This window comes from Microtus ochrogaster, linkage group LG3 (genome assembly GCF_000317375.1).
Source record: "Microtus ochrogaster isolate Prairie Vole_2 linkage group LG3, MicOch1.0, whole genome shotgun sequence".
Taxonomy (NCBI): domain Eukaryota; kingdom Metazoa; phylum Chordata; class Mammalia; order Rodentia; family Cricetidae; genus Microtus; species Microtus ochrogaster.
In genome coordinates, this window is record NC_022029.1 from 9,669,246 (window position 1) to 9,695,997 (window position 26,752).

The window sequence follows — 26,752 nt, forward strand, 5'->3', positions numbered from 1 at the left end:
TTCCAGTGACATTTATACATAGAAAGGAACTTGGTTTTGGAAGCTGGTTGGCTGGGAGGATTGATAATTGGGTAAAAGGCTGACCTTGTGTTGTTAGCGGCTATGAGAACTACATTTTATTGACCTAAAATAATGACTTTGCTCAATTGCTGTCTGAAGCATAAAGAATTTTGCCTTTTTGTTTACATTTCTTTCCCTCTATCTTGGGCAAATTGCCACTAGAGAACTTCCAGAACCTCCAGGACATAAAGACATTGAGAAGTGACGGTGTTCACTGTGCCAGGTAATGTTTGATTTGGCATTTTCTCCATTGCAAAGAAAATGTGTTAAAAGTATCTTCCAGCCAGGAACAGACACTGTGTTGGCAATCAGGGGAAATGGGTCCCACTGTCAGCTGGTTTTCAGGGCATTAACAAGCACACTGAACAAAACACCTGATTGAAGTGAGCCACACAGCACACTCCACGTTTGGATCATTGTTTTTAATGCACAAGGGCGCGATAAATGCACACCATCACAAGATGCCATTAAGAAACACACACTTGTCAGGGTGAAGAGCTTCTTACAAAAGAGGTTGGAAAGTGCTACAGAAAATATGGACATGTAAATCTGCGCCTCAATTTATTGCAGTAATTAAAGGCAAAGCATATTTTCTCATAAAGAACATTTTCAAAGTTGTCAGCTAAAATTCAATCTTAAGCAAATCAGTTAATGGAAAGTTTATTTATTATGCCAGATTCATCTTTCCGTCTTAAAAAAAAAAAAAGCAAGGCAGTAATGAGTTCACCCAAGGTGAATGTGGACCTAAAGAACAATACAAGCCATACAATTTCTTAGACTCAAATTAATGCTCAAAACCATTTCAGAGGAGAAATGTTATCAAAATGATTGAAAAAGCACATGGGGAAAAAAAAACCCAAAACCATGTATCAGGGATAAAAAGATATCAGATCAAATAACACAGCAAGCTCTGCTATTTTAGTCTTTTCAAAAACAACTTCAAACAAGACAGTAAAGCCCAAAAAGACTGACAAAGGTATGAAAACATAACAAAGAGGTAGGAAAGAGAGAGAGACAGATAGACAGATAGACAGACAGAGAGGCACTTGAAGAAAGACAGAGAGACAGCGACAAAGCAAACAAATACGCTAGTACCATGACTGGCAGGATATTTTCCTATTACAAACAAATGCCTGTCTATTAATATCTCAAGTCCAGGCTCAAACTGAAAACATGAATAGAAAAATCTGTCAGCTTAAAAGAGAAGTGATCCTTAGGAAAGGGATAAGTAAATTAGCATTCAAGTAATAGACTTCACAACTTGAGTACTCCCAATTGAGTGCTTTTACTAAGTAAGCATTCAATTCATTTAAATATGCTGGAAGTTGAAGCTTTCACAGCATGCTGAGTACTGATTGAGCTATCTCCTTGTGCATAAAGCACTTTTCTCTGTGAATTCTTAGGCAAATTTTCACACCCTAGCCCACCCTCTGCCTACATAACTACTAATCAAGCAATACCTTCCTGGTATGGAATTCTTTTTGCCAATTAGAAATACCTTTAAGCTGTCACCTTTTATGTTTTTATAAGAACTAGGAAATAATAATAATTAGTGAGTGCATATCAGATAGAAGCTCACTTCTGCTAAGGTGCTATCTGCTAATCAGTTCCATCCCTTAAGGAGGGAAGTTCAATTTTGGAAATTAGCACTTATGCTCAGGGTTGAAGTAGTGTGCCATACTAAACTGTGAATTTCATAAGGGTTTTTCAATGTTTCATTCCTGCAGGTAGTGAAAAGTCTGACAGAAATGAAGTAATCAGGAGGGGTGGGATTCCCTGGGTCTTTTCAGGAGCATCTAAATTCTAACAGTATAGGTTTGCATAGAAAATAGAAAATATTTTCATGTTATTTTACATAGGCTGAGATCAGGCAATCATTTTCTTTGTGCTCTATTTTTGCACAATAAATGATATAATGAGATATAAACCATAAAGTGTTTACTGAACATTAGTTACATAGAAGCCCTATGTCAAAGACCAATGAGAATATGTGATTCAAAACGACTGAGGTTGCTCCTTATTTATTTTCCTGGGAGCATTGTGACATATCTTCACAGTACTGTGAAATACTATTTTCTCTTCTTAAACATTAAGTTTTTTCATTGCCCCGATAGTAAAACACTTATAATTTCTCTTTCAAGTACTGGTCTTCAAACCATTTCAGTTGTTTTCTTTCTTGCTAATGGAATGAAGTGAGCATAAATAACTTAAAGCTTGGAATTAGAATCTAAATATAACTCTGTGATAAAATTCTAGTCCTAGCCACATCCAGTCAAACCATAATTGGAATCTCTAGAAGCCCCTCTTATAGTACATGTAGGAGAAACAATAAGCCAACAATGTATCTTTCCAGAGATGAGGAGAGGCTGGCTCAGATCTCTGCTTTGCTGTTTACTGTTTAAAATATTGTACATAAATTTGATGTGTCTTTCCACCTTATGATATTAGTGGTGACATGATTTTTGACAATTTTGAACATGATCCGTTCTCCACTGGAATAATTAAAATAATAACATTACAGATAAATAAATACATCTATGTTTTAACCACCTCTTTTAATTTTCCTTAACAACAGAAAATAAGATTAGATTGGATTTTCCTGATGTCTCTTAATTTAATCTCTTCATGGAATTCTCACTTAGAAGCAGAGGGAGCACTAAGAGCATCGGTATAGACTGAGAGAGGCTATTCCAAAGGAAAATTTAGCAGTTTTCAAGAAATAATAGGTAAGAAAGATTTAGTCAATTAATAGCTGAAATCAATGTAAGTTATACAGCCTCCTAGATGGATAAAAGGTGAAAATGATGTAATTGGATGTGGGCTGTCCTTATTTGGTTTTCTATTGATGTGAAAAGACAGCATAACTATAGCAACTCAAATGCATATCATTTGGCTATTACTTACTGCTGAAATATAGTCTCATAATGTATGTTTGATTCAGATTTCTTATCTGTAAAATGGGGACAGACACTGAATTTGCTGAATAGGTATGGTGCTAGAAAAGAAGCTGAAAGTTCTTCATCTTGATCTGCAGGCAACATAAAGAGACTGTGTATTATATTGGATGTAGCTTGAGCATATGAGACCTCAAGTCTGTCTGCCTGCACAATGCTAAACTTCCTTTAACAAGGCCACATCTATTCCAATGAGTTCATACCTCTTAATAGTGCCACTCCCTATGGACCAAGCATTTAAATTCATGTCTGTGGGGGCCATTTCTATTTAAACTGCCACATTCCACTCCCTGGCCCAAGAGGCTAGTAGCCATAACATGATGCAGAAATCCATTCAGTCCAACTTAAAAGTCTCCATAGTCTATAATAGCCTCAAAACTGCTTAAAGGTCCACATTTAAAAGTCTCTTCTGATATTCATGTAATCTCTTAACTGCAATCTCCTGTAAAATCAAAAAGCAATAAGTAGATAACATGCTTCCAAAGTATAAAGGTACAAGATATACATTTCCATTCCAAAAGGTAGGAAAGGGGAGCATAGTGAGAAAATACCGGACCAAAGAAACCCTAAAAACCAGCAGGGTGAACTCCAAACTCTGCATCTCCGTGTCTAAGGTCAAAGCACGATTCATATCTCCAGCTCCTTTCATCTTTGTTAACTGTAACCCACTTCTTTCTCTTGGATTAGTTCCACTCCTGTTAGCAGCTCTCCCTGGCAGGTATTCCACAGCCCTGGCATCTCTAACATCTTAGGGTCTCAAAGGCAATCAAGGCTCCACATTCACAGCTTCTTACAATGATCTTTCTAGGATTCTGTGGTAGTTTAAGTGTAACTGGCCTTTATAAGTGCATAGGAAGTGGCACTCTTATAAGAACTGCCTTTATTGGAGTAGATATGAACTTTTTGGGTGGGAAGTGTGTCATTGTGGGGCTGGGCTTTGAAGTCTTCAATGTTTAAGCTATACCCAGTGTCACAGATCACTGCCTGCTGCTTGTGGATCGAGATGTAGAATTTGCTGTTTCTTCTCTAGCACCATGTCTGTCCATATGCTATCATATTCTGCCATCATAATAGCAAACTGAACATCCGAAATCGTAAGACACCCCCAATTAAATGGTTTCCTTTATAACTGTTTCTGTGGTCGTGGAGTCTCTTCATAGCAATTGAAACTCAAAGACATAAGTTGGTACCATGGGATGGGGCATTGCTGTGATAGGCTAGACTATATTATGTTTGCAAGAATTTGTACTTCTGTATTTTTGATTAGGAAAGCAGTAGAATGCTTTAGATACTGCTTAATGGGCCAAAATATTAAGTGCATGGGAAATTTGAACTGTGACTGAAGAGGTTTGAGGTGAAGAATTTTGCTATGTTACCTAGAGATTTTTCTTGTGATATTTTGGTGAAGAATGTGGCTGATTTTTGCCCTTATCTATAAGAGGCTAAAACGAAGATATTTGGATCAATTCCACAGGCAGAGGAAATCTCAAAACAGCCTCGTATAGACTATGTTGTATGGTCACTAGTGTTAACTCTAAGGAAGATATATAATGAAAAGAGGCAATAAGACCAAGGAAAAACACAAAATATACAATTTGAGGAGAAAAGGAGCACCAGGAAGTAGGATGAGGCTATGTCTTGTGTAAATAAATAAATAAATAAATAAATAAATAAATAAATAAATAAATAAATAGATTAAGAAATGCTCCAAAGCTACACAGAGAAACCCTGTCTTAATAAATAAGAAAGAAAAAAGAAAAGGTTGAATAGAAGGAGTGGTAAAGTCGGGACAAGATCCCACCCAGCCAGGTTTCCAACTTGTGAAAAGGAAATAAAAAAAATCTTAGATCCAGGGGTGGTAGGACACACCATTAATTCCAGTACTCAAGAGTGGTAGGACACACCATTAATTCCAGTACTCAAGAGATAGAGGCAGGTGGATTTCTGAGTTTTAGGCAAGCATAGTCCAAGGATCCAGTTTCAAGACAGTCAAGTTTAGGCAGTAAAGAAAACGACAGAAAACATAAAGCTGGTATAGATACATTTGAACAAGGATAAACTGTTCCAGGCCCAGTAAGCAGCAGAACTTAGTAGATTAGACCATATGATTCTGCCTAGAGAATCAGGAATAAAAGAAAGGGGTTTTGGGGGTATATATACTATCATATCATCGGCAAATAATGAAAGTTTGAGTTCTTCCTTTCCAATTTGAATCCCCTTTTTTATCTCCTTTTGTTGTCTTATTGCTCTTGCCAAAACTTCAAGAATAGTGTTGAAGAGATATGGAGAGAGTGGACAGTCTTGTTTTGTTCCTGAATTTAGTGAACTTGCTTTGAGTTTCTCTCCATTTAATTTGGTGTTGGCTGTCAGCTTGCTGTATATTGCTATCATTATATTTAGATACATTCCTTACATCTCTGATCTCTCCAGGACCTTTATCATGAAGGGATGTTGGATTTTGTCAAATGCTTTTTCAGCATCTAATGAAATGATCATATCTTCCACTTTATTTATATGATGGATTACAGTGATAGATTTTTTTTTTATGTTGAACCAGCTCTGCATCTCTGGGATGAAGCTGAGTTGATCATGGTGGATGATTTTTTGAAGTGTATTTGGATTCAATTTGCCAGTATTTTTTGGTCATTTATTTCAATAGTTTATTTCCTTCTATAAAGCATGAATCATTATTTTATAGAAAAATATTTGATACACTATTTAACAAGATAAAAAGTAACAGAATATACTATTTTTAGAAAAATTTCTTTGGAATTATTCTACAACAATGTTTGATATTCTGTTTTTTATTAATTTAAAAATTTAATAAATATTTTTATTAAATTTAGAAATAAATACCAATCCAATTTCTCACTCCCTCCCTTACAACCATTCCCTTCACATACCCTTCCACCCCACCCACATCTCATCCTCAGAGAAGGTAAGGCACATTGCCTTGAGGCAGGTCCAAGGCCCTCCCTACTATACCTAGACTGAGAAAGGTATGTATCCAAAGAGAATATGTTCCCAAAAAGCCAGTACATGCGTTAGGAATAAATCCTGGTACCACTGCCAGTGACCCCTCAGTCTGGCCCAGCCATGTAACTGTCAACCACATTGAGAGAAACAAGTTTGGAACTATGCTTGTTCCTTCCCAGTCTGACTGGAGTTGGTGAGCTCCCATTAGCTCAGATAGACTGTTTCAGTGGGTGAACCCATCATGGTCTTAACCTCCTTGCTCATATTCTTATTCCTTACACTTTCAACTGGACTTGAACACTGGAGCTCAGTCCAATGTTCCGATGTGGGTCTCTGCCTCTGCCTCCATCACTTGCTGGAGGAATGCTTTATGGTGATATTTAAGGTAATCATCAGTCCGACTACAGATCAAGTCAAGATCAGGGCCCCTCTCCTCTTTTACCCACGGTTCTAGGTGAGTTCATCTTTTTGAATTCCTTGGAATTTTCTGAAAGTCAGGTTTCTGCTAACCCTATAATGGCTCCCTCTATCAAGATATCTCTTTCGTTGCTCTCGTCTCTGTCCTTCTTCCATCTTGATCATCTCATTCCCACATGTTCTCCTCTCCCTTCACCCTCCACTCCTGTTCTCCTCCTACTCTTCTCTCTTTCTCCACCTACGTGTTCCCATGCCATTCAATCCTGTCTGTTTGCAACGTCCATGTGGGTTTATATGTTTTTTTTCTTGGGTCCACCTTATTACTTACCATCTCTAGGATCATGAACTATAGGCTCAAAGTCCTTTGTTTATAGTTAGTATCCACTTATGAGTGAGTACATACAATATTCCTCTTTTGGGTCTGGGTTACTTCACTCAGGATACTGTTTTCTAATTCTAGCCATTTGCATGCAAAATTCAAGATGTCATTGTTTTTTATTGCTGAGTAGTACTCTCATGTGTAAATGTGTCACATTTTCTTTATCCATTCTTCAGTTTAGGGGCATCTAGGTTGTTTCCAGGTTCAGGTTATTACAAATAATGCTGCTGTGAACATAATTGTACAAATGCCTTTGTAGTATGATTGAGCATCTTTTGGGTATATTCCCAAGAGTGGTATTGCTAGATCCTGAAGTAAGCTGATTCCCAATTTTCTGAGAAACCGCCATACTGATTTTCAAAGTGATTGTACAAAGTTGCATTCTCTCCAGCAATGGATGAGTTTTCCCCTTACTCCACATCCTCTCCAGCATAAGTTATCATTAGTGTTTTTGATCTTAGCCATTCTGACAGGTGTAAGATGGTATTTCAGAGTTGCTTTGATTTGCATTTCCCAGATAGTTAAGGATGTTGAAATTTTCCTCTAGGGTTTTTTGTCCTTTTGAGATTCTTCTGGTGAGAATTCTTTGTTTAGTTCAGTACTTCATTATTTAATTGGGTTATTTAGAATTCTAATGTCTAATTTCTTGAGTTCTTTATCTATTTTGGAGATCAGTCCTTTGTCTTATGTAGGGTTGGTGATGATCTTTTCCAATTCAGTAGGCTGCTTTTTTGATTTAATGACTGTGTCCTTTGCTTTGCAGAAACTTCTTAGTTTCAGGAGGTTCCATTTATGTATTGTTGCTCTCAGTGTCTGTGCTCCTGGGATTATATTTAGGAAGTAGTCTCCTGTGCCGATGCATTGAAAAATTTTTCCCACTTTCTCTTCTGTCAGGTTCAGTGTGTTTGAATTTATATTGAGGTCTTTAATCTATTTGGACTTGAGTTTGGTGCATGGTGATAGATATGGATCTGTTTTCATTCTTCTACATGTTGATATCCAGTTATACCAGCACCATTTCCTGAAGATACTTTCTTTTTTTCCACTGTAAAATTTTAGCTTGTTTGTCAAAAATCAGGTGTTCATAGGTGTGTGGATTAATTCCTGGGTCTTCAATTCCATTTATCAAACTCTCTGTTTTTCTGCCAATAACAAGCTGTTTTCACTACTATAGCTGTGCAATAGAGCTTGATATCAGGAATAGTGATGCCTCCAGAAGTTCCTTTATTGTACAGGATGGTTTTGTCTATGCTGGGTTTTCTTATTTTTCCATATGAATTTTATTATTGTTTTTTCAAGGTCTGTGAAGATTGTGTTGGGATTTTGATGGGGATTGCATTGATTATATAGATTGCTTTTGGTAGATTGCCATTTTTACTATGTTGATCCTTCCTATCCAAAAGCATGTGAGAGCTTTCCATTTTCTGATATCTTCTTAAGTTTCTTTCTCCAAAGATTTAAAGATCTTGTCAAATAGGTCTTTCACTTCTTTGGCTAGTGTTGTCCCAAGGTATTTTGTTATTTGTGGCTATTGTGAAACGTGATGTTTCTCTGATTTGTCTCTCAGCTTTTTTATCATTTGTATATAGAAAGGCTACTGATTTTTTTGAGTTTATCTTGTATCCTGCCATATCACTGAAGGTATTTATCAGATGTAGGAGTTCTCTAGTAGAGTTTTTGGGGTCACTTATATACACTATCATATCATCTACAAATAATGAAAGTTTGACTTTTTCCTTTCCAATTTGAATCCCTTGATCTCCTTTTGTTGTGATATTGCTATTGCTAAAGTGTCAAGAATTACGTTGAAGAAATATGTAGAGAGTGGACAGCCTTGTCTTGTTCCTGATTTTAGTGGAATTGCTTTGAGTTTCTCTCCATTTAACTTGATGTTGGCTGTCAGCTTGTTGTATATTGCTTTTATTATATTTACATATGTTCCTTATGTTCCTGATCTCTCCAAGACCTTTATTATGAGGGTGTGTTGGATTTTGTCAAATGCTTTTTCAGCATCTAATTAAGTGATCATATGGTTTTTTTTTCTTTCAGTTTATTTATATGATGGATTACATTGATAGATTTTCATATGTTGAACTAGCCCTGCATCTCTGGGATGAAGACTAATGTGATTGACAGGTGCGTGACTAGGGAAGACTAAAGTGCCACTGGCAGTGGCATCAGGATTTATCCCTACTGCATGTACTGGCGTTTGGGGAACCTATTCTCTTTGGATGTATACCTGCTTTAGCCTAGATATAGTAGGGGTGTTTTTTGACCTTCCACAAAGCAATGTGACTTACATGTGAGGATTGGAGTGGGTGGGGTGAGAGGGTGAGTGGAAGGAATAAAAGGAGGAAAGGGAGTGGGGACTTGGATTGGTATTTTTTAAAAATCCAAAAAGAAAAGAAAGGGGTTATGAAATCTTTCCCTGTGGCTAAGGAAAGCCATTGAGGCCAGGCATGTATAGGAGGTTTCCCTGAATAGAAGCCTAGAGAGGCCATTGCTTGAATCTGTGAAGTTGCAGCCTAGATTGCCTTGGAGACCCAAAAATATAGGAGACCCCAAAATATAGGCGATGCTGGAACTACTGTAGGATATCTGGAGGGGAACATTGATAACAAGAGTGGAACCAGTCACAGAGAAAGAAGTAGGTTACAGTCATCAATGATGAAAGGAGTCGAGGAACTGATTAGATAGTGGTTTGACACCAGACATGGAGGCAGAATCTGGAGTTTTCCCTGCTGGTTTTTAGTGTTGGGTTTTTTTGTTTGTTTGTTTGTTTGTTTTGTTTTGTTTGGTACTGTGTTTCCTCACTGCTTTCCCTTCCTAGCTTTTAAAATGGAAATGTATATCCTGTACAATTATATGTGGAAGTATGTGATCTGTTTTTTGATTTGGGTTTTACAGTGGATTGCAGTTAAGAGATTACATGAGTCTCAGAAGAGACATTGAACCTTGGACTTTTAAATGCTGTTGAGAGTTTAATAGACTATGGGGATTTTTGAAGTTTGACTAATTTCATTTCGCATTATGATATTGTTGCAAACTTATGGGGCCAGGGAGTGGAAAGTAATTGTTTGTAATTGGATGTAATAGTTTGAATGTTATTGCCTCCATAAAATCTTAGGAAATGTCACTATTAGGAAGTATGGTTAGTTGGATATGTATGGCCTTGCTGGAGGAAGTGTGTGACTGTGGGGTTGGGTTTGGGGGTCTCTTATTTCAAGCTACACACAGTGATGTGGGAGTGTCATATATCAATCTGTTGATTTCATTGGTTAAGCAATAAATAAACTGCTTGGCCCTGATAGGTTAAAACATAGGTGGGAGGAGTAAACAGAACAGAATGCTGGGAGGAAGAGGAAGTGAGCTCAGACTCTCTCTCTGGAGAGAGGCCATGCTCCCCTCTCCCAGGCAGATGTGATTCAGCTCCAACCCAGGATGGATGTAGGCTAGAATCTTCCCAGTAAGAGCACCTAGCGGTGCTACACAGATGATTAGAAATGGGCTAAATTAATATGTGAGAATTAGCCTAGAAGAGGCTAGATAGAAATGGGCCAAGCAGTGTTTAAATGAATACAATTTGTGTGTTGTTATTTTGGGGCATAAGCTAGCAGGTGGCTGGTGTGCTGGGGATTCAGCCCCACCGCTCCTATTACAACAACACAGTGTCATAATTCACAATCTGTTGCCTGAGAATCAAGATTAAGGACTCTCAGACCCTTCATTAGCTTAATGTCTGGCTGCATATAGCTATATACCACCATAATATTGTAGTAAACCTCTGAAGTTCTAAGCTACCCAAATTAAATATTATCCTTTCTAAGAGTTTTTGTGGATTCATTATCTCTTCACAGCAACAGATACTCTAAATAAGACAGCCTTTATGCAGGGACACCCCTGCAACATACCTTGTCTCAGCAACTTTCTTTGGTCATAGAAGGAGATTCCATAACCCCTTTCTTCTATCCTTGACCCTAAAGCCAGAACTATGTGTCTAAAGTTACCAAGTTCTACTACTTTCTGGGCCTAGAACATGCCCCCCTTGTTCAATTATAGCTTCAACAGCTTTCTGTTTTTCATGGTTTCCTTCATTGCCTAAGGTTCTAAGGTTGGCTCTTCTGGAACTTGCTCTTAGACCAGATTGACCTTGAACTCAGAGATCCACAGCCTCTGTTTTCTGAGTACTGGGATTAAAAGCATGTTTCACCACACCAGGACCTAAACTGTTCTTTAGTTTCTCTTCACAAGATGGAAGCTTCTATGTGGGGTCTTTCCCTGAAGTCTCCCCTACCTTTACTCCAGTTTACTTCAGGCATTCCTGAATCTGTTTATCTTCAGAAACAGAGAATTTAGCTGTATTTTCTTCCTAGTCCCCCTTTCTCCTTGAAGTATACATTTTGAATTTTTTCCTTCTTCAGTGTGCTTTTTTTCATTATAAGTCTTTGTAAGTGTAAACACTAATAACTACCTGACAGTATCTATACTAGATTATTTTGAGATTTCCTTTGTCAATACAATTTCACTTTAGCCTCAGGCAGACTTCCTTTGGACAAGGTCAAAAAGCAGCCTCATTCTTGGCAAAAATATCATAAGAACAATCTTTAAACAACATACTAAAATTCTTCTCCTCTGTAACCTCTTGAGTCAAGTTCCCATAGTTCAAATTACCCTCAACACCAGTGTCTTCCACACTCTGATTAGAATGGCTCATTAAGCCCCACTTAAAGTGTTCAACTGCATTTCTAGCCCAAATTCCCAAAGTCCACATTCCTCCAAATAAAGCCTGGTGAGACGTATCGCAACCATAACCCAGTTTCTGGAACCAACTTCTCTCTTTGTTTGGGTTTCTATTGCTATGAAGTGACATCATGACCATAGTAACTCCTTTAAAGGAAAACATTTAATTGGGGCTATTTTACAGTTTCTGAAGTTTAATTCACTGTAGTCATGGCAAGAAGGATGGTGGCATGCAGGCAGACATGGTGCTGGAGAAGGAGCTGAGAGCTCTACATCCTGATCTGCAGGCAGAAGAAGGAAACTGTGTGCCATACGGGGTATTGCTTGGATGAAACCTCAAGGCCAGCCCCCACAATGCCACACTTCCTACAACATGGCCACACTTACTCCAACAAGGCTACACCTAAAAATTTCACTCCCTATGAGTCAAGCATTCAAACACGTGAGTCTATGAGGGCCATTCCTTTTCAAACCATCACATAGCGCTTAGTTCTAATTTATATAACATGTAAAGGCTCTTAAAAATTTCAAATCAGGGGGCTTTCAGTGAACAATTCTGGAAAAGTTCACCTCAAAAGTTCAACATGTACTTTGAAAGTGTTAAGCACAATAGATTAGTTTGACTATGTGTGGTGGTTAAAATTCAGTTTAACTTACTGTGCTTATGAGATCTATAAAATAAAAATATGCCTCTAACCTGTTAGCCCCACTTGCCCAAGTATAGATAAACCTATAAGCCTCACTAGGCAAAGGACAGATAACTTCCTGAATGTTGGCAGCTGTTGTTCATGTAAGAAAAGAAGCCCCATGTTTTCATTTCTATAAGCAATGTTGATTGACCCCACTTTACAGGATGTGCTTGATCACACATGGGTAGGCAGGAAGTATACAGGCGGGAAGTCTATCAGGATGTATGCTTGCCAGAGAACATCGTATATCTTTGTACAGCTTATACTATTATAAGCACCAGAATAGTATAGTTCAGGGCCATTCGTGGTATTTCTGGGATGAATTTAGCCAATATCCATTGTCCTGGTCAGCATGTAATAAAGCTTTTTTTCAAATTTGGCTCAAAATTTGTGGTAGTGGTCTTATTATAGCCTGATGGAATTAACAGATGGTATAGGCTTTGAAGTTTAGCATACAAAGACTTTGGCATCTGATGAAGAACAGTGGTAATAAGAAGGTTTGTAATAATTAAAAAAATCATGAATATATTTCTACTTCAAACATTATAAAACAATTTGATTAGTCATGAGGATATTTACCAATACTTTTTTAAAATTACTATTTATTTTTTCTATAAGTGTTATCTATTTTTCTCTTTCTGAGTAAATATGAAGTATTTATTTCTTTTAGAATGTACTAACATTTTAAGAAATGATTTTAATTTTGTAGAGAGACCTAACTGAAATCACATTTGGTCCTAAAATGTGTCCTGATGGAATTAAGCACTCTATGACTTCAAAAGTTTAAGTTTATAGGAACCTATGAGAATAGTTTGGAGTTGACAACATAATGTATTCATTAGCATCTCTTAAAAATACAACGGGATATTGTCTAACCTCCTACCTCACTGTGTGCTGTGTGAAATGGTATATTCAAATTGGCTTTATGATCTGGGGGGGACATTAATATGAGATATATCCTACCAAGTACCTCTTCTCTCTGTGTGCTAAAGAACATGTAGAATGGGATTGAAATACACAAACACAGGGGCAGAGAGAGAGAGAGAGAGAGAGAGAGAGAGAGAGAGAGAGAGAGAACAGCATACAACATGTAAAATAAAACTCACATCAGTAGGTTTTTTTTTTTATAAGAACACATTTCTTTTCTCTAAGAATCACTGCTGCTGACTTAGCTAACAGACTTATGCTGATGAAAATGCCTGGAAGTGTGGTTGGATTGGGGTTATGCTTTGTTGTGTTGAGAAAACAGCAAATGCTGAGGAATGATATTGACAATATCATAGTGTATCCTGCAGTTTAGAAAAGCAGTGTCCTAAACCTACAAATAGCACATATCAACAGGCCATGCCTTGTTTATTATTATCTCAGCAATGAATCTGCCTCAGGAAGGTAGGCTAGGCAATGCAATTAGATACCATTTGAAATGTTGGCAGGTAGACACACTAATTGCTAGACTTCTCTGCTAGTTATACTCTATATGGAAGAAAACTCATTTATGTTGTCAGACTTAGTCATCCTTTAAATTCCTATCAAGATGTGCTTTTCTAAGTTTGTCTGCTTGCTCCCGTACGCTGTCTCTTCTTCTAGCCCTTGCCTCAAATATTGTATTCTCTTCTCTTCTTCTGTCCTCCCTTTCCCTTTGCTTTCCTCCTCTTTTCCTCTTTCTTCTTCTCAATCCCCTTTCTTTGCCAATATAAATTCAATACTTAGAGCAGGCTAGTCTGCTAGGTTAATGGGCGTGTCCTACAGCTTTATATTGCTTTTAAGCCCATCATTTTAACTTGAGTAAAAACAGAAATGATGGAGGGAGTTGGGTAATTTAGGACCACCCTGGGCTTTACACCGAAAGCACTTACAGAAATGGAAACCTTAGCAAAGTCAGTGTCTGTTTTGCAACTGACTCTCTTCCAAAACTTTGTGATGCCTTGTTGTGCACAGAGCTAAGGTCAAGCGAGATGACTAAGTTGTTAATCGCTTACAAGTACTCCTTGCTTGTAGAGAGGATGGCTATGAGGAATAATGTGGTCCATACCCCTTCTTTAATCCCAGGTACTCTAAGCTTCAAGCCCTGCTGTTAGTTTAGCTTAGCTGCTCACAAAGTGGCGGTGGGAATCTCACTGTTGCTGTCTGTTTCCTCTGTAAGCCCAGTGTGGAAATGACTGGCAGGTGGAATCCCTTACATCAAGCAGTATCAGCGGTAATCTTTTGTTCTGCAAGCTCACATTCAACATATCTATAGACCTTGTCATGCCAATGATGAAGTATTATCTCATGAGTCAATGGGATTCTAAAATTCTCTCACTCCCACATGACTTCATGGCATGATATATAATACCTGCTAGTCCAAACACTGTTTCTACCTATGCTAAATGTCACTAGCATGAAAAAAATACTTATTAATATTCATCATAATTAATCCTTCCAGGATGTCACAGTTTTATTTTTGGAAGAGGGTGGTAGATATCTTAAGAAAGTGTCTCATTAGAAAACACAGATATTATAATCCTCCTGACTCAGTCTTCTCACAAATGAGATTAACAAAGTGTACCACCACACTAACTGTATGCTGTGCTGGAGATCAATCCCAAGACCCGCCACATGCTAGGTAAACATGTACCAACTGAGCTAGACACCCCTGACCCAAACACACCAAGATCATTAGGAAAGACTACTTGGCTTTGCTTCTGATCCACAGTACATCTCATACGACTACTTATGAAAGAAGAGGAACTGGAACACTTGATTCTACAAAATCATTTATGAGGACTTGGTGCTGTGAACTTTGTGAATAGAACACTGTCTAAAATATTCAGCAACTTCCCAAACAAGACAAAACAAAACCCCCAAATACATGTAGTTTTACTATTACTTGCTAAATGCACTACAGTCTCCCAATGTATGTTTTATTCAGATGTCTTATCTGTAAAAAGGTGACACACACTGAATTGATTAATAGGCTTGTGGTGACTATGAAATGTACAAACATAAAAACTCAAAACAGTGCCCAAAATAGAAGAAATTTTTTTTTACTGTCAGCTCATAGTCTGACAGCTACTTTATACAATTTAGAGTTGACTCATTTTTTTGCTGCCAATTAGTTTTACTTCTCTCTCTCCCCCAACACACACACACACACACACACACACACACACACACACACACACACACATACATGTACACAATATAAACATACATGTATATGTATGACAGATTCTTCTCACTTCTTCATTCATTTAATGATAAAATTCTTAGGCATAGTGACCATCAGATGGCATGTCCAGGGTGGCATATTCAAAGATCACATATTGGTATTCACATTAGATGCTTTTTATAGAGTTAAGTGCTAGTTGGAAATAAACCACACTCTAAAAACTGCTTTTCATAATGAATGTATTTTGAGAGTACAGTAATTTGGAAAGTGACTGCTAGAGCAAAGCATAAAGGAAAATGCAAATAATCGTCTACATAACCTAGATAGACACATGCTTGAAGGACATTCCTTAAGCTTCTCATCTGTGGAAAGGCAGTGTTGTTGGTCCCGTTTTAAGTGATTATTTGCAGGGTCATAAAAGACAGCTTATACAGTAATTTTCAGCTTTATGCCACAGAAATATATACATTCACTAGGAAAATGTGTTCATAGGATTACTGTTTCTGATGTGCAAAATGCAAAAACACTTCACATAGGTTGGACAGATGATGGAGTACCACATAGTGGTGGTTTGCAGCAATCAGTATGACTGGTGTTTGATGTGGGAGTGTCATATATCAATCTGTTGATTTCATTGGTTAAGCAATAAAGAAACTGCTTGGCCCCCATAGGTTAAAACATAGGTGGGTGAAGTAAACAGAACAGAATGCTGGGAGGAAGAGGAAGTGAGCTCAGACTCGACAGCTCTGCTCTCTGGAGCAGAGATGCCATGCTCCCCTCTCCTGGGTAGATGCAATATCTCTGCTCTCTGAGGCACATGCGATGAAGCTCCGACCCAGGATGGACGTAGGCTAGAATCTTCCTGGTAAGACCGGTGCTACACAGATGATTAGAAATGGGTTAAATTAATATGTGAGAATTAGCCTAGAAGAGGCTAGATAGAAATGGGCCAAGCAGTGTTTAAATGAATACAGTTTGTGTGTTGCTATTTCTGGGCATAAGCTAGCCAGGTGGCTGGGGTGCTGGGGACACAGCCCCGCCGCTCCTATTACAACAGGTGTTACCCCATTTCATCACAACTGATTCTCACACACATAATGATGAGCAAAAAAAAAAAAAAAACATAAGCAGGGAAACAATATGAACTACATGCTTCTATTCATGCACAACCTATAAGCAGGCTCATATGAATATGCTGTGGAAAGTCAGCATGCCTGAGGAGGTCATAACCATGGTGACACAGGAGGGGAAGCTGGGTACCCTAGGTAGGGTCAGGACCATGATCCAAATGCTGGTCATGTGGAAAGCTGTTGTGCTGAAACTTAGAATTTATGCTATACTCTTTACACATACGTCATTTAGGAAGTGCACAGTGGCAGTCTATTAGCATGTATTCTGAAATTTTCCTGTTACCAATATCTTTTGATGAATTTGTTATTGAATGTTCTTTTAAAAATGTAATTATAATGGATTTATCTTCAAAACTTTAATTTAATGTATCCAAATAATCTCCTTTTGAAAAGAAAGAGCTCTATACATAGTGTTTAATTAAGTATCATAGCAATTTGAGTGAAGAGCTTTGATGACTAAAGGTGACTAAAGATCTTTCTATATATCTTGGATGAGTTGCCTTCATTTGTTTCTTAACCTTCCCTTAGAGTTATTTCTAGAAAGGGGATTACATATTTGAAGAAAGAACTATTCCGTTTTATGATTTCAAGAATCAAAACTCTTCTATGACTTAGATATAATACAATAAAATGAAAACTATTTTATAAAGTAGGTTTAAGGAATAAGTGTCATTATTCTTATTGTAGAGTGAAAGAACTTTCTGTAACAGTAGGGTCTATATATGAAATTCTGACAAAGAAAAATCCAAATTGGAAATGATATCCATTGTCACCTACATAACAAATCTTCCTGCTTCTAAAGTATTGAATTATTTAGACAAGGTCTCAACAAAGTAATCCAGAATGGCCTCAACCTCATTTTGCAAGTTTAGCTCAAACTCACAGCCATCCTTCTGCCTCAGTCTCCCCAGTACTAAGATTATGATGGTATGGACCATCATACCCGAGTTTTGATAATTCTAATGAAACTGGAAGCAAAAGATCCTTTGTCAAAACAACTTACTTTATGTAGGCAATGCTTTTTTTCTACCAAGATTTGCCCTCACAACCTAACCATAGACTATTCCTGTGTAAAGCTTTGATCTTGAAAGCATCATCTGAGCCCATCCCTATATCAAGTCACAGAACTGCTCTAGGCTTAACACAGTCATTTCAAGGACACTTCCAGGCACACCCAGACAACATTTTTGTTTGGAAGCTGTAGTAGGTGAATTTGCTCAACTCCACATGGATGCAATCTCTGTTAAAACTTTGAAGCTCCTAAATGAGACCTGGAGCACTACCTACCTACAGACATTTAATGTATTAACTGTCTAAGACTTCAAAGGAAGTATGAGTAACTCAATGGCACACAATTGCTCCAGCGACAGGATAAAAAAGGCAGCAAACACAATTCATGTGCCTAATTTTTTCCCAGAGCAATTCAATGACAATTATAAGTGAGCAATTTCTTTTCTAAAACTCATTTACAAAATGCTTTTAAGTTTGAATTTCCTTTTAACACTCGCTTAACTTCCCATGCCAGTTTCTATTACTCAGCAGCAATGCCCTCACTCAGTCTTTGGGGCTTACTGAATTTGACTGGTATCCTGCCCTAGTCCTAACCTTTTCTTCCTCCACTTTTCCGATTATTCCTATCCATCCAAGCCCTTCTAGCTGGATTTGCCTCTCTACCCATCACGTGCCAAGTCATTTTTACAAATACTTCTCTCAGCACCTGACTCCGTCCACCACTTTGACCCACTAACATGTAGCTTTAAAACTCTGACTCTCCCTCAACCATTAATTAATTTTCTGAAGTGGTTAAGGACTTGGCCACTGCAGGAGGGAACAATGACTTTGTGGCTACATCTGTACAGGACTTTAATTTATCAGCTGTGAATTTAAAATTTGTCACATACTATATGCTGTACTGTATAAATCTAATGTGTCACAGCTTATAGTTTCTTAAAAATTATAAAATTAATTTTAATAATATTATTATAATTACTGAGTCAGGACCTCACTATATAGCCCTGGTGGAGACTGAACTCCCTGAGATCTACTTGCCTTTGCTTCCTGTTTATTAGGATTAAAGGCATGAACTACCACACCAGGCAAAAATGTTTTTTATGTCCCTTTTATTTATGCAAGTTTAAATCTCTAGGAATCTGAAATTTTATGTCATTTTGGACTATGCACCTCAAGAAGCTTAAAAGGAATCATTCCCTAATCCTATTAACATGGACAGACTGGAGAGGTATAAAGGACTGTAACCCAGAGAGGGAAAAGAGAACATCTAGAAAATGTTTGAAATAAATGATAAAATAGCGAATAGCAGAGGAAATGGTAATGCTGGAGAATCTAGAGGCCGAAGATCCCCACCTAAATACTACCAGAAGGAGTAAGGACTGTGCAAGGCACTCTGTGCCGTGGGCTAGACAGAGGCCCTCAGAGTTACACATGCCAGCCAAGCAAAGAGTAAGAAGCAGTTCATAGTGGGAAAGAAATGAGTACAGCAGATTCCTGTGCTTTCTGTCCATGTGTCTGGTAAAACTCTTGGGACACTGACTCTTACATTAGTGACTCTTCTATTATTGCTAAAATGGAAACACAGGACTTCATTCCTATAAGCACTGAGTTCACACATGTTCATTTAAAACGGAATATGATATAGAAATGAATATTTTACATTGGTATTGACTTTGATTTATTGATACAAATTTAAGGTCAGTTTTGTTATATGTATATTTCTACTCTTGTTTAAGGCATTGTGCTTATTTAACTCATTTAAAAGTTAAATGTATAAATAAAAAGGTAAGTTAATAGGTAGCCATTTATAATAATCAAACTTTTAGTCATGTTAATTAGGCTTTCTAGATATACATAGAAATATTTCAGTTAGATAATCTTCAACACTCCAAAGACCTACAGAATATGGAACTTAAAATGTTTTAATAACTTAGACTTTTCTCAACAATGACACATACCTGCTTCTGGCAGCACCAATTATTTTAGAGAGGTTGATAGGCATTGAAGAAACTCATTATGGAATTTGTTTCAATGTGACAAGGCTAGCCATATTGGCAAGAAGCTGCTCTTGCCTGGACAGTCTGATGGTATGCTGTATAAACTGGACATGCAGAGAACACAGCAAAATTACTGGTGAACTTGCCTAAAGAAAATGAGACAGTCCTTCAGGGTTCTGGCTTCACAAAAGAGTCTGCCAGACATTCTACAGAACTCAAAAGAAAGTGACTGAGAAACTGTCGATATAGGAAAAACAATCTTTCAAATTTCCCGCTTCATGGAAAATTCTACCAGATACTATGGCTCTCTAAGGTGAAGATGGATGCCCCAACATTACAAAAGAACTTTGGGTGACTATTCAGGCAGTGAGATGTCTGTCAATTACAGAGTTTTGGAAGTTGCTTACAACAATGCACTTCTTGTTTACTTAGGTAATATTATGTCATTCTGGGCTCTTTGATGGAGTTGAAGACAGATAGTTATAGTTTTCCTTTGTTATGATAAAAGATAAATTAGATATAAAGTTTTAGACTCATAAAGAAATATAACTGTGATTTTCATTTGATACCTGTTTTGTTATATGCAATTTTACTTTGTTGAAGTTAAAATCTTCCTTTTTATTTAGACAGAAAAGGGGAGATGATGTGGGATACCCCTATGTATGTTGTGAATATGTTTTATTACCATTGGTTAATAAAGAAGCTGTTTTTGTCTATGGCAGGGCAGAATAGAGCTAGGTGGAAAAACTAAACTGAATGCTCTGAGAAAGAAGGCAGAGTCAGGTAGATGCCATGTAGCTGCTAAAAAGACAGATGCCAGAACCTTACCCATAGGCCATAGCCTTGCGGTGATACATAGATTAATAGAAATGGTTATGTCAAGATATAAGAGCTAGCTAAAAATACGCTTGAGTCATTGGCCAACAAGTATTGTAACTAACATAGTTTCTGTTGATTATTCAGGTCTGGGTGGCCAGGAAACTAATGAGTAATCTCCATTTACACCATGAGAAGCCACTTTGTTTATTATAGATTGTTAATTTGTTAACACTGAACTCATGGCAAACAGTAACATACATAGCTCAAGCTTGAACCCAGCTCTTCTCTTGGAGAAGCATAGCAATGCACACACACATACACATATATACACACTCATGTATATACACACACAAATGTGTGTATGTGCGTGATTTATAAACTGTTGATGTAGTGTTTATTAGAGTTTGAGACTGGAAAGTGAACAAAAAAAGTGTTTTTGTTTGACCTCAGCAAGGAACAGGAGCTGTGAAGAGGCATTTTTTGTAGCTATAGCCTTGATTTTGAATTTACAAATAAATTCTTGTGAGTGGTCAATTTTTAAACGCATTATCAGTAAATAAGAAAGAGTATATACACTAGTATTTGCAAAAGTCTCTCAAAATGAATTCACCCTTTTATAAAAAACAAACTAAAACAAAAAAAAAAAAACAACACCAAGTAAGTTTATATCCTTTTAACCAAACCAAATCCAACCCAACCAAACAACAACAACAATAACAAGTGATGTAGGGCTGGAGATGGTTCAGAGGTTAAAAACATGTGCTGCTCTTGAAGAGAACCCATGTTCAATTTCAAGCATCCATGTCATGTGACTCACAACCAACTGTAACTACAGTTTCCAGGGTTCAGACATTTCTGTTCTCTGTGGATATGTGCATTCACACACACAATCTCACACATAGAAATAAAAGCATATAGATCATCTTTAAACATGGTACAAATGAACTTTCTGGGAGTGAGATAGAACCACTAATATTGAACTAGTCCCTCTGAATGTGAGAGACAGTGATGTAGCTTTGTCTTAGAGGCTCCTGGCAGTGGGACCAGGATCTATCCCTGGTGCGTAAACTAGCTTGTTGGAGTCCACTTCGTATGGTGGGATGTCATGCTAGGCATTAGTGCAGGGGAGAGGGGCTTGGTTCTGCCCCAACTTAATGTGCCAGGCTTTGTTGACTCCCCATGAGAGGCCTTACCCTTTGGAAGGAGTGGATGCTGTGTGGGTTTTGGGGAGTTACTCAGGGGGGTTGGGTGAGAGGGAGAACTGTAGTTGGAATGTAAAATGATATTTAAAAAACTAATAAAATAAAGAAGAAAGAAAAAAGTAAGGAAAAGCCTTTAGAATAATGTAGCCAACAAGTAAATTAATAATGAAAACATAAACCCAGAGGCCGAGAGAGAAACATCATTAAAATGCATCTTAATCCTCTGTTCTGACATAAAACAGTCTATAAAGATATAGGGGTAAACATATTCATATATTTTTATCATACACCAGAAAGTTTAGCAAAGATATAAAAAAATGTATTCATTGTTGCAAAGTCGGAGATATGTGCTACTAACACTCTCCATGGGTAGGGATTTGTTCATGTGTGAGTAGAGTTGCAGGAGGATAGGGAAATACCTTCGCGGGTCCTACTCTGCATAGAATAGGTGGGCTAGCAATAAGGGAACTTAGAAATGCATGGCAAGTCCATTCACAGGCAGTGCAGATGTGGGTGACATACTCGGTTTGCCTTTATATCACAGGGAGAATAAGAATGAAAGAAAATAATAAACTGAGCAAGAGGAGATGAAGCTGCAAATAGAGCCAGCAATGAAGTATTATACAACCACTAAAATCATAGTGACATTTCACAGATATCAATGGAATAATATCCTGAAAGTGACTAAGAAAAATAGTGTACAAGGAATGTACGTATAGTAAGAATCTGACTACCTATTGAAGGGAATGAATGTCCTTGCTGTAAGTGTACATTTGTGCTGATTCACCAAAATGCCAAGGGAGACACATTATTTGTTTCTAGAGAAGGAAATTGTCTCTGGGCATCAGAGGCAGGTGGTTTTTCTCTTAAAGACCTAACATTCTAAATGATATGAATCTATAGAATATTCCAAAAATAAATAAAACTTAAAAACTAGAAACGTTTTTTTTTTCTTTCTGACAGTGATGATCGGCATGAGAGATGCAGAAGGCAGGAAACTCATTCTCCAATGTGAAAAGCTTAGACAAATGAGATCTTTTACCTTTATGACACACACCTGCTTGCACAGTCTGAATTGCCATTTGCTCTACATTGCTGGTCTGACAATTTGTTATTCATCTTTCAAGATTCTCATGAAAACTCTGAATCTGTGTTTACCCTAGCTTTCTGCAAACCTAGTTCTATCCTCCACTATAACTTTTTTTAATGTACTTAGTCCTAAGCCTGCTTGCCCGAATGCATATTAGTTTTTTTTTATCATAATCTCTGAATGCAAAGGTACTGGTGGTGGAAATAGCTCCCTTTAGCACATTGATATGTTCAGGTCAGGCTCCTCCCAAAGAAGTCAGCACGACCCTAGAACGCAGATCAGAGGAATCTTGGCACTGTGGCTTCTAAGAACAGCTGGTTAAGAAAAAGGCAGCACCAGGCAGGTTCTACAGTGCACAGTGAGTTCGGGAGAGAATGTAACCTGTTCCTGGGTTCCCCTTGCCATTTCTTCACTGTTGCTCAGGTTGACTATGGGATAGACATCTACACAAAAGAGGTGTTTCTATGGAAATGTCTCCAAGTGAAAGACAACAGAGAATTCTCAAAGGAAGAATCAGGCGCAAAGATGCTGTGTGTTTATGAACGAACAAGAAAACATTAAATTATTATGGGAATTTAAGATTGCAATCAAAGACAAGGATCAAAGTAAGAATAAAATTGTTGAAACTGATTGTTAACACATCAAGGGCAAAGCAACTTCTTTAACTAAGTCTGAACCGATTCCATCTACCTACCAGCAATAATAGGTCACTGGCCAGTTTCTCTACTGAGGGTCAGAAATTCTGGGACCTAACCATGTCAGTGTTCCTTCTTTTACTCCCCACTAATTGCTAGTTGGTGTCTCAAGACTGTATAAAATGTATAAAATTTGCCATGATGTATCTTAATAATGAACCCTCTTTTGTTTCTACTATTCATTACACAGTTTAAAAAATACTTACACTCAGCTTTTCAGGTGAGTTTGCAAAGCACAACAGTCTATGTTCTTCCCATGACTCTACAGCTTTGCTCTGTCCCCCACCTCACCCCCACTCCAAGTTTTTCTTTTGACTCTGGTTTTCCTGCTGATTAGAATGTCTTTCTGTGCTTTGTCTGATAAGCAACCCAAAGAACATCTCCTTCAGGACCCTTCTCAGGACAAGCTCTGTCCACAACGTTCCCATAATCACACTTGAGCTCTGCAAAACAACAGAGAGTAGCTCTCATTTCCCAAGGTGGCAATGTGTAAATGGCATGGTTCTGCCATGATTGCATTCTGCTTAGGGTGACTCGTCTGTTCTTCCCTTGCACCAAACCAGAGGGGGAAAAACGAGGTCGGAGATCTGCATGGCCATTGTCTCATTAGTGTCTAGGAGAATATCAAGGATACATCAGATACTAGATATATTCTTATTAAGAAATAAGACCAAAAGAGGGAAAAATCCAAAATCTTTAAATTTGGCCTTTCACATGGACGTCAATGATGACCTTACTGATACCCTTTTTGGAAAGTCACTAAATACACTAGTGGCAGATTATTTGGTATCAGTCTCAAACCTACAGCATTCTTGTGTGTCATACTGATACAAGTCTATTTTCTCTGTTATATTGAGTTATAGACATTAAAAGTATCTGTTATGGGTAGGTTTTGTCAAGGTAAAATGAGGTCATGAGGGTGAGTCCTAATCCAAAGTGCATGTTGTCTTTCACATACCATAGTCAAGACACATATGCAGAGGGGCAATGCGAAGGAGCATGAGAAAATCACAGACAGAAGGCTGGGCAGTATTACAAAGAGCTCTCAGAGTGGAGTCAGTGTGTTAGTGCATTGGTATGGTGCATGTGGAGTACCGACTCTGAGGAAGTACATTTCCAGGGTTGAAGGAAATCATAATTGGTGAGTGAACCTCTAGCAAACTATTACGGCACTACATTCTCCTGGGACCCAGTTTAAAACATTCACACTCTCTGGATCCCAGTTCCCAGCTACTGGAATTCTGACCATCTTCCACTAAGTGACTCTTACTCATCTGGATGTGTGTCCCAGAACCACTAGAGTCTTAGAGGTCACCTCTTCTCTCAGAAGCAGGACAATTATTTCCCATGTCTCTCCAACTGTGGAATATCCCTAGCGCATGTCCTGAACATGCCACCTCTTTTTGGTTCATTATTTTCTAGGGCTTCTCCTAATATGTGCTTAACTGTAAACAAGCCCTGTGACATCATTCATCTTCATATTGTTTGCAAATTGGGAGGTAAGTTTAAGTATTTGCTATATGCCTGCTGAGGACGTAATATAAAAGGAAAAAAATCTAGTCATTACTATTTTTTAAAACATTTCCTTATTGCTGGGCAGTGGTGGCTCATGCCTTTAATCCCAGCACTCGGGAGGCAGAGGTAGGCGGATCTCTGTGAGTTCGAGGCCAGCCTGGTCTACAAGAGCTAGTTACAGGACAGACTTTAAAGCTACAGAGAAACCTTGTTTTGAAAAAAAAATCCTGAATATCAAGCCTCCCCAGGTACTTTTGGAGGCTTACTGTGATAAAATCTTATTAATTTGTATTATACTCTTGATATATTGAGATATCAATATATTCTTATTTCTTTCATGGCCAAATGGAGTCTAAAAGCATTAAATAATATTTCTGTGAAATATGAGCATAATAGAGCTCAGATAAACTTAATCTATCTGTTCTGTGATTTCTCCCGGTGAATTCATACCCACATTATAAAGTCCAAACCTAACAAAACTTTGTTAATAAAATGTCTGATTACCCAAGACAGAAATACCAGAAATATTTCAACTTTATTCCTTATTCCAGTTTATATTTTATGTCCCTTTATACTCACTGTCCATTTTATAGAAGACTTCATACTTTTTAAATGCTTTGGTTGGAACTTAATGTGTCTCTTGATGCTGATTTATCCAATATATTGTCCTAAATGCAGTGTTCAGAAGGGGGATGATCAGACAGTGTGGGCTCTACTTCATCGTGGGATTAATCCTATGATGGATGTTTCTTTGGCAGCATCATTGTAAGGGAAAGAAACTTTTTTTCATTGATTTTTATTGAGCCGTACAATTTTCTTTGCTCCCCTCCCTGCATCTCTTCTCCCCATCTTAAACCCTCCCCAAGGTCACCATGCTCTCAATTTACTCAGGAGATCTTATAAGGGAAAGAAACTTTTCAAGCTGGGGCCTGATGTGAGGAAATACTTGGTGGTAACTGTTAATACATTTTGTTATAATAATCTGTTAACAGATTTTGTTGTACAGCTTTGAAGATCACAGAAGGATACTTTCCTGGAGGCTATACCTTATCCCAAGTCTGTTTCTGGTCCTCCCTGCTTCCTACCCATCAAAAGATGGGCAGATTTCCTCTGCCTCCTGCTCCCAAATGTGATTCTCAGCTTCCCTCAGGCCTAGAGCTCATGGACTGACAGTTCTGGAACAAGGAGACCATCAAATCCTTCATGCTCTAAGGTTCTCTTCAGACCTTTCACCACAGTTCCAAATGATGAATTAACACATGAAGCAAAGGGCAGACTAGAAAATAGGATATGTTTTTCTATTACAGGAAAGTCTAGTCTTCAGTGTGAATTCATTATTTGCTAAACCAAAGGTCAAAGTTATCTCGTGTTTAAATTAACATAGCAAAATCTATGTTAAATGAAACTGGTATTAGTTGTTGTATATTTAATAATTCATATTCTGTTTCAAAATCCTTAATAGGCACAAAATTATCTAATATCAAAGGACACATGGATTTAAAGAGTTAATGGAATAAAACTAGACAACTGAAGGGAAAAAAAATCACCAATTAAAGCCCATAAAACTAAAATGAGTATGTGAACGTATGTAATACTGTGAGGATTACTATCATAAAATGAGATTAAACAATTAACTAAAATGAAAAAAAAGGGCAAGATATTTTGCATGTCAATCACAAACATTTTAGGGTACAGAAAGGCCATTTGAATCACTACAATCTCACTAATACTTTTCCTAGAATTTATTGCAGCTAGCCATGTTAAGAGATGGCTACAAGTAGGGCCGGGCAGTGGTGGCGCACGCCTTTAATCCCAGCACTTGGGAGGCAGAGCCAGGCGGATCTCTGGGAGTTCGAGGCCAGCCTGGTCTACAAGAGCTAGTTCCAGGACAGGCTCCAAAGCCACAGAGAAACCCTGTCTGGAAAAA

The 26,752-nt window shown here is 37.8% G+C and overlaps 1 protein-coding gene across 1 annotated transcript in view; it reads right to left on the bottom strand.

Annotated features, from left to right (window-relative positions):
• Nucleotides 1-26,752, bottom strand: part of LOC101979317 (glutamate receptor ionotropic, delta-2) — an 835,941-nt gene that overhangs the window by 133,360 nt on the left and 675,829 nt on the right. The gene's annotated exons all lie outside the window — the stretch shown is intronic.